Below are 15,522 nucleotides of genomic sequence, written 5' to 3' on the forward strand. Positions count from 1 at the left end.
TGTTTCCGCGGACAGTAAACCCCTACCCTCAGCCCCATTACTCCGCCATATCTTAGAGACAGCGAAGGATAGGAAATACGGAATAATTAAGGTTCGCAGTCATCACCATTCTTCCTCCCCATGTAACGTTAAAGCAGATGCCCTAGCAAAGGCAGGCTCCATGCATGGTTATTTTTGGAACCCCCCCTGAAAGCACCCCAGTACACGCAGTTCAAGTCTCACAGACCAACATTCAGGATTTAGCGAAGACCCAGAAAGAGGACGAGAAACTCAGGGAAGTTTTAAAGGGAACCTTCCCAGCCCCGTACGACAAGTTTAGTAACGCAATCACCACGCACGACGGTGTGATTTTAAAGGATGGCCTTTATATAGTTCCCAGCCAGGACAGGAACCAGATCATTTGTCAGTTCCATGACAATCATGGACACCAAGGAATTGAACCCACCCTAGCCCACCTCAGACCGCTTTGCTGGTGGCCTGATTTAAAAATCGATGTCACACACTACGTAGAGAATTGTTTAATCTGTGCCCAGAACAATCCGGACAGATATGCGAAAAAGGCTCAACTTAGCCATACCCGCCCCGTTAATGGACCCTGGACAAATCTCCAGATAGATGATATAGGACCCCTACCCCCGTGCAGAAATGGTTACATGTATGTGTTGGTGGTCATAGACATCTTCACAAAATGGGTGGAAGCATTTCCATCGAGAACTAATATGGCCAAGACAACGGCTAAAATATTAACACACCACATCTTTACAAGATGGGGCCTCCCACGCAGTATAGAGTCCGACCAAGGCTCCCATTTCACCGGACGTGTAATGGAAAATGTCCTCATGATTTTCGGCATTAGACAAAAGTTCCATATTGCATACCACCCCCAGTCAAGTGGTATTGTGCAACGAATGAATAGGACATTGAAAGCCACCCTCAGGAAAATGGTACAGCAAAATAATAGCACCTGGGATTCAGTACTCCCATTTGCTTTGATGTTTTTAAGAAACACGGTATCTACATCCACAGGATACACCCCACACCCTCATGAAAGGCACTGAGTATTTATTAGGACTGGATTTGGCCAGCCCTGCAGTTACAGCCCTCGCGCATGAAAATGCGGTTCCACAACTCGTACAGAACATAAAGGCAGCCCAACTCGCCGCAGCAGTGAGACTTGGAACCAAGAAGAAACAGAGCAAGGCTTGTTTCGACAAAACAGTACACGCCACTGAGTTTACAGTAGGACAACAAATTATGCTTTCCTTTTACAATCCCAGTTCATTCCTCTCCCCAAAATTTTCCAGACCGTACTCCATTTCAGACAAAGTCAGCCCCTCAGTATACAAAATAACCTATCCCAATGGTAAGTCTGCGTGGTTTCATATAAACCAGCTCAAGCTTATGGCTCACAGAATAACCACACACACCACATCCTGCTCGCAGCAGCAGACGATCACGCCCCGCCCACAGTTAACGTATTCCTACCCTCCCCCATCCACTCCAGCCCGTCCTCAGACACGACTTCAACTCCACTCCCAGAGGCACGACTCCACCTCTCCCTTCCCTCAACCAGCAGCGACAGCGATCACAATGACGACAGCCACAGCACACCACGTTACGACTACACCCCTGCACCAGGCCCCACTCCCAGCGAATCCGAGCATGATTCTACTGACCTATTTGAGATCACTTATATCAGAGCCCCGACCCAGACCCACCGCCCGATGATTATGGATTGAAGCATAGTAGCTCCAACCTCGACACACGATTCTGGCACCAAGACAATTCGTTCAGGCTCATCCGGAATGATGAGATGGACCCCAATTCACCCCAAGCAGCTTTAGCACGGTTACTACAGATAAGAGTTTGGCAGCAGGGAGAAGATGATGACTTAGCGTCTGACTCCCACCAAACCAATCCCTTTGCGACCCTGTTCGCTATTGAGCAGTGAGGTGTCCAGTTGATGGAGAAAAAAGGAACCGCTGGAGAGATACGGTGTCCTTTCTGATGGAACCTTCACCATGTTGTTGAATGTTTGTTCGTTAGTGTTATCGTTAAGTGTTGTGTGTAAACTCGGAAAGTTTTTCACGGCCCCACGTCACCACTCTTTTAACGCCCCCGGCTGTTAATGGGACAAGTTTGTCCCAGACAATAATTCAGAGGAACTAGTTTGTCACCAGAACATTGTGAAAGGTACAAGTTTGTCCCAGACAATAGTGTAGAGGAACCAGTTTGTCGACAGAACACGACTAATAGTTGCTCTCCTAATTCGAGAGGCAGCCCCCCATAACGACCACATTCTTACCCGTTCTTGCCGGTTGCTCAGGCAGTGGAGAAATGGCATTGGTCCCCGCCCTGCCTGAGGACCCCCCTCTGGTCAGCTACGCTCAGGTAGAGCACATACGGCATTGATCACCGTCCTACCCGGGGATTCCACCCATTTCTTACCCACCGCGGCCCATACGCACCCCATTTTGGCTCGTTACGTTCAAAATTCTTTTGTTTGGTTTTGGCAACCCTTAGGTTGCTTCCCTATGCTATTTACATCCTCAAACACTGGGATGGTAAATCACACAGGCTGCGAGACGGCTCACAGTACGGCAGTATTTTTCTTAGATGTCTGGTCCAAATATTCGGTTTAAAAAAAAATGAGGGAGTCACAACTGGTGACCAATTATAAAGGGAAATTGGCAATAAAGGACAGACAGACAGACATACAAGATCTGAAGCAAGATAATAACAGAAATTATGCTTGTGTTCACAGAACTCCAGAAACCCAGGAACCCCAGAGGAAGACAAAGAAGAAGTCCGACAAAGATGAAGACAGCCTTCGTGTTCACATGAATCTTAGCAGGATCCCTTCAGTTGTGCGCGGACGCTACCCCCCTGACCCCTACCATACGAACCGTAAACAATTCTCACCCCTGTAATATACGGAACACCGAGATAACTAGCCCAGCGACAGCTAGCAATACCCCGACCTGGTGTGATAAGTTTATCACCTGGTACTCACTCTCATATTTAGAAGAAGTACTCTTAGTGCTGGCGATACATTGCAGTGTCGTGCAAACGTTTAGAGTCAAGAAATGGCGAAGGAGAGCATATCGCTCTCGCACCCCGGTATACAGATTTAGGTCCCCCATTTTCGGATTTCACCAAACCCCCGAACCCATTGGGACGGATTAAAGAGCATCCATTTTCTTTATGTATTCTATGGAATAAAGCGATGTAAACCTCTGTGTCTGACTGCCAGGCCAAAGAAATTTGTGTGCTGCTATTTTGTACAGTTTAAGATGTATAGATTATTTTTGGGTTGTTTGTATTTTTGGACTGATTAAATGAGGATAGTTTATTGAGAATAGTTAGAGGTTCCAGTTTTTTATTTTTCTGTAATGCATGTATTAAAGTCATAGCGCCCCGTAGAGTTTTATGATAGGTAAAATTGTGTTGCATAGGATAGGACAGTGTAGAGCCTAAGTATGGGTGCCCCGGTGATCAGAGGATGAAGACGACATAATAATGTGATCCTTCACGTTTCGCGTTGAGGATCACAAGGAGGGTATGTAGCCATCTGGGATGGCCACGTCCCGATTACAAAATGGACACCTGTAAAGAATGCAGGGAAAATTGGACGATGCTAAGAAACAAGCAGGTGCAAGCTCTGTCTGTTGATTAGAACCTTAAACTCTCAGACAGGACAGAAACTACCTAGCAATCTACATACTAATAAGCTATCTCCGGGGACAAAAGGGAAACATTTAGATACACAATGTTAAGGCAGACTCCCCGGCGCCAGAAGAAGCTAAGACAAAGCAGACTGACAGTCACCAGGACACGCCCAGTGATCAGGGAACCACCCCTCTATTGGAGGAAAATCGATACAGATGATTGGGAAAGACCCAATTAGTTGAGACCAAGTTCAAGGCCCGCCCAAAAGCGCGCGAAGCCCTTTTCCGTATAAAAGGTATCCCCCAAGGGAGAACCGCCCTCCTTTGGCTTTGGCTCTGACCGAAGAGAGAGACCTGCCTAACTGCTGCACCAGGCCAAGTAAGTCCCAAGTCAACGCACGCTACGAGATAGATGCTCCTAGTTGCTATCCTCTAAACAGCTCAACCCAGCAGCCTCAGAACCGAGCAACGGCCATTGTTCCTCTGACTGAGTGAGCGCCCAAAACTAAGTATAGGCTTTAGTAATAGTGGTAGTTTAGTTTGTAGAGTTTATGCATGAGTAGATTTGACTGTGTGTAAATAAATGAGCATTGCTTTTGAACCTACTAACTGGTGTATCGAGTCATTGATCAGTATTCGGTTCTGAACCTTGTGGCGGTGTCGAAAGATACCTGGCGACTCTTGGGCAAATGTGATTAAACAGAGCCAAATTAAGAGCCAACCAAAAGTTAGCAACACTGGGACCATGAGGGTGGCCTCCCCTGCTTGCCTTTGAATCATGAGCCTCCAGCTCTGATGGCTCCCTCGGCTGCCTGCAGGAGGTTGGCATTCTTTCTCTTGCCGAAGAGGCCACTCCAGCACCAGGAAAATGCAACTATTCCCCGAGTCCACTATCACAGAACGAAGAAAATCCTGCGAATGGATTTGAAATTTCAGAGCCAGTTTAAGGTCTTGAATAATCTCTCCCCCAAATCTTGACCTCCAGGATCTCTAAGGATCCACAATGAAAATCTGTTAAACTTTTTAATTAACGTGGCCTACATTGTGCATCTACCGTGAAAACTTCTGGGGAAGACTGTGGAGAAAAACCTTACCAAGTACTGAGTATCAAGTAGCAAAGCACCGAGTGATTATGTATGCATTTACAATGTAGCTACAATTCTGGGTTGTTCTGGTAGCTTCCAGGATTCAGTGACATCAGCACTCAAATTGATGGTCGTAGAATCCTACTTTTATGGTAATTGATACACACTGCCCTAGGTGAAATGAAATGCAATGAAATGAAAATGAAATGAAAATTGCTTATTGTCACAAGTAGGCTTCAAATGAAGTTACTGTGAAAAGCCCCTAGTCGCCACATTCCAGCGCCTGTTCAGGAAGGCTGTTACGGGTCTACTTGAACAATCATGCATTTTGAGAGAGGGAAGATGGATGGGTGGATGGTTGTAACAATAATACCCGCTGTGTCCTGGATGAGGAGCTAGTGGGCGGGATTCTCCCGTAATCGGCGGGATGGCCCGACCACGGCGCCAAGAATGGCGCAAACCACTCCGGCATCGGGCCACCCGGAACGTCAGGAAACCTCCGACCCGGAAGGGGCTAGCAGTGGCGTGACGCCAATCCCGAGGGCATCACCCATCACAGACGCGCGCGCCATCATTAATATCGCAGCACAAAAGACGCCACCGCCTGAGACTCGGCAAAATGGCCGCCTGCCACGCAGTGCCGAGGTTCCAGGAACGGGACATCGAGGCGCTCCTGGACACAGTAGAGACCCTGTACCCTGGACACGGCCGCAGGGTGGCACCACGCCTCAGCCGACGCCTGGGGAGGGAGGTGACAGAGGCCGTCAACGCCGTGGCCGTAACAGCCAGGACAGGCATCCAATGCCACAAGAAGGTCAATGACCAAGTCGGGGCAGCCAGGGTGAGTACCCCACCCCCGATGGGCGGTACAGCCCTAGCTGAAACCGACATGGCTGCACCCACCCATGCAGGCTGCATTGGCAGGATGGGCTGTGAACCTATGCCAACATACACACAACCGCTGGTCTGCAAGTATATGTCCGCCTAACACTGTTGCCCTTTATCTCTGTCACCCTCCCCTCGACAGAAGGGCACTCATAACAACCGGGAGCCTGAGAGGACAGGAGGGGGTCCACCTGAATTGCGCCCCCTCACCGTTCCTGAAGAGAGGGCCCTGGACCTTGCAGGGAGACCCGAGGACCGGGAGGTTGCGGATGCAGAGATCGGGGGTGCACCACCAAGTGAGACCCGCCCACTGCCTGCCCCCCTTTCCCCCCCTCTCTCTTCCCATGATCCACCTCTTCCCCCCATCCCCCCTTCCCTCTTCCCCATACCCTTTCCCCCCATCCCCCCCTTCCACTTCCCCCATCCCCCCTCCCCCATCCCCCTTCCCCCATCCCCGTCTGCATGTCTAACCATGCATGCTGTATTGTGTATTGCAGGACCAAACGTCGAGCCACCTGTCCCTCCGGATGCCGATCGGCCCCAGGACGTGCCAGGGCGCCCACAAGACAGGGATAGACCTGGGCCGTCAGGCATCCGACGCCTCCACCCAGTGCCAGGGTGCCCACGAGCCAGGGATAGATCCAGACCGTCAGGCGTACGCCTGCTCCATCTAGTGCCAGTGCGGCGATGCCGTCGGGCCACACCCAGCGACGGGGAGGGCAGCCACACCAACAGGCCCCCGTCCCAGTCGACCCAGGACACTGACACACAGGACACTGACACACAGGACACTGACACACAGGACACCCACACACAGGACACCCACACACAGGACACCCACACACAGGACACAACCACCCAGGCCGCCCACACACAGGGGATGGGTGGACAGGAAACACCACTCCAGGGGACCCCGGATTTCGGGTCGGATGAGGAGTGCGACATTACACCACTGCTATCTCCTACACCCTCTACCATCGCAGAGACTCTCACCTCGATTGGGCACTTTAGCAATGAGGCTTCTGGTACACTAACTGGTGCGCACAACACAGCCGTCCAGGTAGAGCAGATGGAGGTAGGAGCATCTGAGGGGCCGGACGGTCGGAGGAAAGCCCGGCCCCAGCAACCATCTGCCGCCCAGACGGGTCCCGGGTTCCTGGAGTTACCACACCCACCCGTAGACCCGATGCAGTAACAGACCCAGGGACTAGACAACGGGATGACGGCTGGCTTGCAACAGCTGCAGATGAAGGTAGAGGAGTCCACCCGCGTCCAGGAGCAGGGAGTGGTGCTGGGCATGCTTGCCACCCAGGCCGAAACCGCATGGGTGGCATCTGCGGTGGAGGGAAAGGGTGCAACAGTGTTAGGCTTGGGGAGCAGTATGCAAGGCCTGGGGCTTTCCGTGCAGGCGGCATCTGTGGCCCAGGACATGGCTGCCCTCTCACAGGAAGCCAAAAGCCAGAGCGAACTGCAGATCGCAGTGGCGCTCTACGCCATGGCCCAGTCTCAGCAGGCCATGGCCCAGTCTCAGCAGGCCAAGGCCCAGCTTCAACAGGCCATGGCCCAGTCTCAACAGGCCATGGCCCAATCTCAGCAGGCCATGGCCCAGTCTCAACATGCCATGGCCCAGTCTCAGCAGGCCATGGCCCAGTCTCAACAGGCCATGGCCCTGTCTCAGCAGGCCATCGCTGAGGGCATTGGCACCATTGCCCAGGTGCTGGCCGGTGTCTCCCAGACCCAGACAGGGATGGCCAACTCCCTGAGCTCCATGGCTGAAATCTTGCAGACCCTTGTTGATACCAGGGCAGACCTCCAGGGCTGGCAGCGCCAGGTGCCGGGGGTGCGTCGGGTGCTGGATCCATTCACACCCCCGACCCCTGGAGAGGCCCAGGGGCCATCGGGCACTCCAAGGGAAGAGGAGGTGCGGGTCCCCGTGCAGGAGTGGTCCCGGAACACCACAACACCTACAGAAGCTGCCTCTGCGCTCTTTCCGATGCATGGGGGGGGGGGGGGGTTGAGATGAGCGCCAGTGTGTGTGTGAGGGATGATAGGACGTCGAGCTCAGGTGAGTGTGCCCCCCCTCCCTCACCGGGTCTCCCTCGCCATCCCCCCGGGCAGACGACGGGACCGTGCGTTGCAGTGTCAAGGCTGCATGCCGGGCAGGTCCAGGTGGAGGGTGATACTGTGGCCCCGAGTCAGACATTGTCTGATATGTAGAGCCCAGAGCTCATCGCAGAGCAGGTTGTCATCATCCTCCATGGCCTCCAATAGACCCACTTCCACTGGCGACCGTGTGAGCCTGGCCCGTTGTGCCGCAGATGGATGTGCAATGGAGGAATGGTGTGCATGCGGGTGATGCGGTGGTGGGCGGGGTGAGGGTGGTTGGTGGTGAGAAGGGTGAGGGTGGTTGGTGGTGGGCGGGGTGAGGATGGTTGATGGTGAGCAGGGTGAGGGTGGTTAGTGGTGGGCGGGGTGAGGATGGTTGGTGGTGAGCAGGGTGAGGGTGGTTAGTGGTGGGCGGTGTGAGGATGGTTGGTGGTGGGTGGGGTAAGGGTGGTAGGCTGGTGCCGTACTGTGCTGTATGTGCCCATACTTGCCGATTCCCCCCCCCCCTAGTCTGTGAACCGTGCGGCTATCAACCCGTCCCGTGCCCGCTGGCCCAGCTGGTAACGGTGGGCAGCCTCCCGTCCATGTCCAGCCCGTCTGTCCTGTACGTTGCCCCCATCCTCCTCATCTGGGAGGCCTGTCCTTTGTCGTGTTGCTCCCCCTCCCCCTCCTCTGCCTCCAGCACATCGCCCCTCTGCTGGGCTATGTTGTGCAGGACGCAGCAGACAACAACGATGCGGCCGACCATCTCCGACGGGTACTGGAGGGCCCCTCCAGAGCGGTCCAGGCACCTGAAGCACATCTTCAGCAGCCCAAAGCACCTCTCGACCACAACCCTGGTCGCTGCATGGGCCTCATTGTAGCTGTTCTCCGTGTCGGTCTGTGGCCTCTGTATAGGCATCATCAGCCACGATCGCAACGGGTAACCCTTGTCGCCCAGCAACCAGCCCCTCAGCCGAGGGCGGGTTCCCGCGAACATGGCGGGGATGAACGATTGTGCCAATATCAACGAGTCATGCACACTGCCTGGGTACCGGCACAATTGTGCAGGATCCTCATGCGGTGGTCACAGACCACCTGAATGTTCATGGAGTTCGTGAACACAGCCCTGTTATCCGCTGGTGATCGCATGGCGATGTGCCCCCTGTACCATGGGTATCCTGGCAATCGCGGCAAAGCCCCCTGCCCAAGCATCCTGGTGGGCGTGGCCCACAGGAACTGGATGTAGCGGTCTGCGATGTCGTACAGGGTGTCAGTCACTGCACGGATGCACCGGTGCACCGACGCCTGGGAGATGCCGGACAGGTCCCCACTCGGTGACTGGAACCACCCCGTGGCATAAAAGTTCAGGGCCACCGTCACCTTGACGGCCATCGGGAGAAGGTGTCCACCCCAGTCCCATGTGATGCCAGGTGTGCCATTAGGTGGCAGATTTGGGCGACGGTTTCCCTGCTCATCCTCACTCTCCTCCTGCATGCCCGCTCTGTGAGGACCTGGTACGACGAGCGGCGCCGGTACACACAGGGCCTCATCGGGCGCCTCCGTCGCCGTGGCACCACCACCTCCTTCTCCTCATCCTGACGGGCGGGCAGCTCTCCAACCTGGGCGGCTGCCACCTGCCTCCCTGCGGCACGCTCATGTGCGGCAGCCTCCGCCGCCTCCCTGGCATGCTCCTGCTCCAGCTCCCCCAGGGCAACATGTAGAAGAGCAGCTCCCGGCGGCCAACATCGTTGGGTAATGCCCAAACATAACGGCCTGCAGGGGATTGTGGGTGGGAGTGGGAGACGACATGCCATCATTGCCCATAGCCCCCTCTGCAGCCAGGTGTCATGGGCTGCATGGTCGCGACTGTTGCCAGCTGGCACCTGGCCAGGCAAACTCCCCCCTCCCCGGCACTCCCCTCCTCGGCACTCTCCTCCAAGGCCACCCCCCCCTGCCCAGTACAACCCCCTCCCCGGCACCCCCCCCCCTCCCCCCCTCTCAGCAACACCCCTCCCCGGCACCCCCCTCCCTGGCACTCCCCTTCCTGGCACTCCACTCCCCTGCACTCCCCTCCCTGGCACCTCCCCCCCCGGGCACTCCCCCTCCCCGGCAACCCCCCTCCCTAGCACTCCCCTCACCGGCACTCCCCCCTCTCCGGCACTCCCCTCCCCGGCACCCCTCCCTCCCCAGCACTCCCATCCCCAGCACTCCCATCCCGGCACTCCAATCCCTGGCAACCCCTCCCCACGGCACCTCCCCCTTCCCCTCCATTCCCAAACCCCAAGCCCAGCCCCCCACCCCCGGCACCGACCCCGATCACCGGCACACACCCTCGGTCCTGGGGAGCACCCTCCACTGTCACCCGCTACCCCCCACCCCCACCTACGGCCGTGCCGTCACTTCTCCGGCAGCCGCCCCACGCTGACCCCTACCTCCGCGCTTGCCCGCGTCAGCCAGCACAACTGGTTGATGCCGTTAAAAAGCTTGTTTGATTTACGCCGGCGTGGCCTGTGCTGGCGGGACTTCGGCCTATCTGGGATGGAGATTTGGAGCAGCCCTGGGGCCCATTGCTTCGCGCCGATTCTCGCGATCCTGTGAGGCGTGTGCGCATTTCCCGTCGGCGGGATTTTTCGCCGTCCGGAGAATACGGCGGCGAGCGTCGGAGCAGCGGGGCGGGATTCACGCCCCCCCCCCCCGGGATCGGAGAATCCCGCCCTGGGTCTTTCAGGGCACAGCTGCCACGTATAAAGTATTGAAGATCCCAATCTGCTGTATGTAAATCCATAAAACAGATAACGGATGGATTATATGCCAGGGCTGGGAGATATATAAAATTGTGCTGTGATGGATACAGAATTTACTGAATGACAGGAAACATAGCACAGAAACATAGAAATAGGAGCAGGAGGAGGCCATTCAGCCCTTCGAGCCTGCTTGGCCAATCAATTCATCCAACTCAATAGCCTGATATGACCATAAGACATAGGAGCAGAATTGGGCCACTCGGCCCATCGAGTCTGCTCCGCCATTCAATCATGGCTGATATTTTTCTCATCCCCATTCTCCTGCCTTCTCCCAATAGCCCCTGATCCCCTTATTAATCAAGAACCTATCTGTCTCTGTCTTAAAGACACTCAGTGATTTGGCCTCCACAGCCTTCTGCGGCAAAGAGTTCCACAGATTCACCACCCTCTGGCTGAAGAAATTTCTCCTAATCTCTGTCCTAAATGTTGTACCCTGTATCCTCAGACAGTGACTCCTCATTCCGGATACCCCCACCATCAGGAACATCCTTCTTGCATCTACCCTGTCTAGTCCTATTAGAGTTTTATAGGTTTCTATGAGAAACCCGTCATTCTTCTGAACTCCAGCGAATACAATCCTAACCGATTCAATCTCTCCTCATACGTCTGTCCCATTCATGGCTTTCGAGTAGCGGTTTGCGATTGACAGCCCGTAAAAAGCATCTACAGCTTTGATCCATCCATATCCCTTCATGCTTCAGTGGCCTCAGCCGTGAAACCCAACGTTTGTAAACATTGCCCACATCAAAGAGATGAGAGTGTACTAAATACATTCCAATCACTCAAGCATACAATTTCACTACACTTACCTCTCACCCCTCCCCACAGCGCACATGTATGATAGTGACCCAACCATCTCTCCATTGATCCCTCCTGCCCCCATCAGACACCCTCATCAGATGCCCATCAGATACACCTTCATACTCCCACATCAGAGACCCGCAACAGAGACCCGCATTAGCGATCCCCAACAGAGATCGCCAACAGAGACCCTCCATCAGAACCGCCATCAAAGTTCCCCCATCAGCAAACCCAACAGAGACCCCCGTCAGAGACTCCCGTCAGTCATCCCTGCCTGAAAGCTGAAAAGAAGTCCAGGCAGTAGAGTGAAAAATCACTGCATTTTCATTTACCCTTCCCTAACATGCCTCAGACAAATGTTACAAGTGTCAGAGGCTTCCAAAACAGCCAAGTCGACTTCAAAGGACATCAAATCCCTTGACAGCCTATGAAATGTCGATCTTCCATTCAATTTCACAGCAATACATTGCACTAGCCAGTGATTGACAGTTTTATTGGTCCAGACACAGCTGAATCAGGTTGTTTATTTATCTTTCCCTTCAGGCTTGAATGCACCTCAACTACTCTGCTTTGATGCTAACAACAATGTTTATAAACACTTGTCCTATGATTAACAGCACCTCATCACATCAAAAGGAGCTAAGTATTTTCTGCTGAGAAAAAGAGCAAGTGAAAGCACTCAGCTCCTTTTGATGTGGCCACAGTTAAAAAAGATGGCATGGGAGGATATGTATTGATCCACTTGTACAAAGTACTGCTCAGATCCCATGAAGACATTGGACCAGGTGACATCAGACATGTTATTATTCCCATTCACGATGTGAAGTGGAGGTTCTGGCAGATTCTGTTAGATGAAGAATCCTCAAAACTAACCACATTCATTTCTCCAGTAGACAGATATTGTTTGCCCTATGGGATCTCCACTGGCAGTGAGATCCAATTCCAGTGGTGCACGGAGCAACGTTTTGCAGACAAACCTTGCAAGATCATTGTTGATGACATCCTTGTTTGGAGTTCTACGATGCAAGAACATAATACATGTCTTTGTCTAGTCCTTGACAGAATCAGGACCATCCAGTTAAAGCTAAACCCTGTGAAATGCAGATTTATGGCCAACCAGGTTCCATTTACTCACAGATGATGGTGTAAAACCCAATCCATAGAAGGCAATGGCTCTACGATAGATGGCCATTCCTGTGCTCATGCTTTCCAACGCTTTCTTGGTGTGACAAATTTTCTTCCTAAACTCATTCCATGTTATAGTGAGATACCTGGACCTCTTCTTTAACTTTTCCACCAGGATATGGAACGGTGCTGGCAAGGGCACCACATAGCCATCTTCAACAGGCTCAAACAAGCTCTCACAGGCCGGCCGGTGCTACAATACTTTGACATCTGAGCACCCGTACTCATCAGCAGACACCTCCTAGCATCGACTTGGCACAGCCTGCATCCAGAATGGCAGACCAATAGATCAATGGCAGACCAATGAAGTGTTTGCTTCAAGGGCCCTCACGGACACTGAGACTTGTTATACACACATTGAAAAGGAACTTGTTGCTTTTGTCTTTGCCTGTCAGAAATTTCTTGCCTTCATAAATGGTTGTCCTGCAACTCAGCCACTCATAACTGTCTGGAAGAAGTGACTCCGCACTGTGTCTGCATGGCTGCAACGCATGACGCTAAAGTTGCAATGTTACAACTTCAACAGTGTCTGCAAACATGGTCAGGAGCTGTACTTGACTGATGCTCTCTCCAGAGCTTTCTTGCCCACAACAGGCCAGGCAGATCGTGAGGAAGACATGGTCATTATGGCAATAGAGGTATGTCGTCTCGTCGATTTCAGGAACTCAAACAGGCCTTACAGACGGACATCACGTTGTCAATTGCATGATGTCATCATGAGGGGCTGGCCAGAATTCTCAAGCGAGCTTCACTACAAAATAGAACATAGAACATTACAGCGCAGTACAGGCCCTTCGGCCCTCGATGTTGCGCCGACCTGTGAAACCACTATAAAGCCCTTATCGTCCATATGTCTAGCCAATGACCATTTGAATGCCCTTAGCGAGTCCACTACTGTTGCAGGCAGGGCAATCCACGCCCTTACTACTCTCTGAGTAAAGAACCTACCTCCGACATCTGTCCGATATCTATCTCCCCTCAATTTAAAGCTATGTCCCCTCGTGCTAGACATCACCATCCGAGGAAAAAGGCTCTCCCTGTCCACCCTATCCAATCCTCTGATCATCTTGTATGCCTCAATTAAGTCACCTCTTAACCTTCTCTCTAACGAAAACAGCCTCAAGTCCCTCAGCCTTTCCTCATAAGATCCTCCCTCCATACCAGGCAACATTCTGGTAAATCTCCTCTGCACCCTTTCCAATGCTTCCACATCCTTCCTATAACGCGGCGACCAGAATTGCACACAATACTTCAAATGCGGCCGCACCAGAGTTTTGTACAGCTGCAACATGACCTCATGGCTCCGAAACTCAATCCCTCGACCAATAAAAGCTAACACACCCTACGCCTTCTTAACAACCCTCTCAACCTGGGTGGTAACTTTCAGGGATCTATGTACATAGACATCGAGATCCCTCTGCTCATCCACACTGCCATGAATCTTACCATTAGCCCAGTACTCTATCGTCCTGTTATTCCTTCCAAAATGAATCACCTCACACTTTTCTGCATTAAACTCCATTTGCCACCTCTCAGCCCAGCGCTGCAGCTTATCTATGTCCTTCTGTAACTTGTAACATCCTTCCGCACTGTCCACAACTCCACCGACTTTAGTGTCATCTGCAAATTTACTCACCCATCCTTCTACGCCCTCCTCCAGGTCATTTATAAAAATGACAAACAGCAGTGGCACCAAAACAGATCCTTGTGGTTCACCACTAGTAACTGGACTCCAGTCTGAACATTTCCCATCAACCACCACCCTTTGTCTTCTTCCAGCCAGCCAATTTCTGATCCAAACTGCTAAATCACCCTGAATCCCATGCCTCCGTATTTTCTGCAGTAGCCTACCGTGGGGAACCTTATCAAACGCTTTACTGAAATCCATATACACCACATCAACTGCTTTACCCTCATCCACCTGTTTGGTCACCTTCTCAAAGAACTCAATAAGGTTTGTGAGGCACGATCTACCCTTCACAAAACCGTGTTGACTATCTCTAGTCAAATTATTCCTTTCCAGATGATTATACATCCGATCTCTTATAAACCTTTCCAAGATTTTGCCCACAACAGAAGTAAGGCTCACTGGTCTATAGTTACCGGGGTTGTCTCTACTCCCCTTCTTGAACAAGGGGACAACATTTGCTGTCCTCCAGTCTTCTGGCACTATTCCTGTAGACAAAGATGACTTAAAGATCAAAGCCAAAGGGCCAGCAATCTCCTCCCTAGCTTCCCAGAGAATCCTAGGATAAATCCCATCCGGCCCAGGGGACTTATCTATTTTCACACTTTCCAGAATTGCTAACACTTCCTCCTTATGAACCTCAAGCCCTTCTAGTCTACCAGCCTGAATCTTAGTATTCTCCTCGACAACATTGTCTTTTTCCTGTGTGAATACTGACGAAAAATATTCATTTAGCACCTCTCCTATCTCCTCGGACTCCAAGCACAACTTCCCACTACTGTCCTTGACTGGCCCTACTCTTACCCTAGTCATTCGTTTATTCCTGACATATCGATAGAAAGCTTTAGGATTATCCTTGATCCTACCTGCCAAAGACTTCTCCTGGCTCTTCTGAGCTCTCTCTTTAGGTCCTTCCGAGCTAACATGTAACTCTCGAGCGCCCTAACTGAACCTTCATGTCTCATCTTTACATAAGCCTCCTTCTTCCTCTTGACAAGTGTTTCGACTGCTTTAGTAAACCACGGTTCCCTTGCTCGACCACTTCCTCCCGGCCTGACAGGTACATACTTATCAAGGACACGCAGTAGCTGTTCCTTGAACAAGCTTCACATTTCCATTGTGCCCATCCCCTGCAGTTTTCCTCTCCATCCAATGCATCCTAAGTCTTGCCTCATCGCATCATAATTGCCTTTCCCCCAGATATAACTCTTGCCCTGCGGTATATATCTATCCCTTTCCGTCACGAAAGTAAACTTAATCGAATTGTGGTCACTATCACCAAAGTGCTCACCTACCTCCAAATCTAACACCCGTCCTGG

Source organism: Scyliorhinus torazame, chromosome 15 (genome assembly GCF_047496885.1).
Source record: "Scyliorhinus torazame isolate Kashiwa2021f chromosome 15, sScyTor2.1, whole genome shotgun sequence".
Classification (NCBI taxonomy): Eukaryota; Metazoa; Chordata; class Chondrichthyes; order Carcharhiniformes; family Scyliorhinidae; genus Scyliorhinus; species Scyliorhinus torazame.